This window comes from Priapulus caudatus, unplaced genomic scaffold (assembly GCF_000485595.1).
Source record: "Priapulus caudatus unplaced genomic scaffold, Priapulus_caudatus-5.0.1 Scaffold329, whole genome shotgun sequence".
NCBI lineage: Eukaryota > Metazoa > Priapulida > Priapulimorpha > Priapulimorphida > Priapulidae > Priapulus > Priapulus caudatus.
Window position 1 is genome coordinate 80210 of NW_014577390.1, and position 1857 is coordinate 82066.

The following is a 1857-nucleotide window of genomic DNA, read 5'->3' on the forward strand; positions in this document are numbered from 1 at the left end:
TGCATTTCCTCCCTATACCTTAAGTTAAGGAGGGAATGTTCCCCTTCTTTTACACTCTTGACCTTTGACCTTTTGACCTTTGACCCCAGCTTCGACATCCGCAACTCGTTTTCGGATTACCCACCACGTCCCGACTTTCGAATCCATACGTCGAGCCGTTTAGATTTGTGCCAACTACATTGACAGGACGCACAGACGAGCAGGCACGGACGCGACGACGGGCACGCTCCTGCGATTCTACAGCTGCATCTGACTATGTCAAATGAGCTAATAACATATAATTACAGCTACGGCCCTGTGTTTATACCTCAGTCTCGAGGCGGCTGAGTCGGACGGATGTGATAGACCGTTGATGTACTGCGCTTGTGCCGCGATGCGTCGCACCTGCTGCCGCGTCACCAGGTATATGCCGGCGCGTACGCAGAACACAAGCACGACGAGCGGGAGGTACATAGAATAAACCTACACGCTGAACGTCAGTGTCGGATTGCCGTAGAACGGCTCGCACGTCGCGCCTACGCTGTCGAAGTAGAAGAGGCCGTGCAGCAAGTACTATTGGCTGCGTAGCAGTACGAACGTGAGCAGCCACGTGCCGGCGACGCATAACAACGCAGCGGCGAATGCGTCATGATGGCGTCATAGCGAAGCGGGTGCAGGATGCAGACGTAACGCTCGACGGTCGATGCACATGAGCGCATCGTCGACTGATGGAAGAGCGTGCCAATGAGCACGGCCTCGATCTGAAACACACGGACAGGCCAGGGTCGTATATAAAGACGGCATATATACGGCTGCTGGACAGCCGCGTGATGGTGCTGCCATCTGATGGAGAAACAGCCGCGCTAAGCACTGCCTCGATCTGAAAACCAGAGCACGTGTATCATATACGTAATATACTGTGCCTGCTGAAACACACAACAGGCGTGGTGCATGGTGCTATCTCTCTGATGGAAGAAACACGCTGATGAGCACGCTTCGATCCTGCACGGGAGGCGCGTAGATGGTGCTGCCATTTGGGCAGACATAGTGTAAACATGTGCTGTTAATCTGTTGGAGAAAACTTGTGGAAGAGCGCACCATAATGATACTGATACTAGCGTCAAGGACGGATAATACGTAGAGTGTGTTAACGGCAAGATAAACGTTCGGGAATAATAGTGCTATTTCAGACTACATTATTGCTACTTTGCCTGCGAGTCTAGACTAAGTTTCGATGAGGTATCCAGCATTAAGCGAATTTTGTGCTCTCTAGAACAAGACAACGCGTTGTCAATACGGGGATACTCGTAGGGCGGAGAGTATCGGCTCCTAAGACGCTCCCGTCGCAGCATGGAGGAGAGGTGAAACTCGACTCTCTGGCCGACCAGATCCCCCCACCCACGCGCTACAGCGTCTGTATCGTGGAAGTTGGTGTGGGCGTAATTTACTGACTGGGACGGGTGCGTTCGGCCTTGATGGTAATAGTGACAATTCGGGGGCATCGCTATGGCGCTTAATCTCCATCTGTCCTAGACACGAGGCTAACGCCGTCATGAGGCTCGGACGCGCGTGCCACTCACCCGTGTGTGTTACAACGCGATCAGTACTAGTGTAGTAAAGGGTGCACGCAAGTTTGGCATATGAAATCAATTATCAAGGCGCTGCAGCAACGTCGGTCGACGGAAACCGATAGCCAAAATGCTTACCGCGCGTGTGAGGATGTGCGAGAGCGTTTGCATGTGCGGGCAGGTTTAGGAGCCGAGAGTGAGTGCTCATGCTAGGAGTATCGTACTTGACAAGCGGTTGGTCTTGTTCTCTAGCGAGAAGAATTCTGCTAATGCAATAGTCCATCAAATATTTAGACTCGCCGGCTAAAGT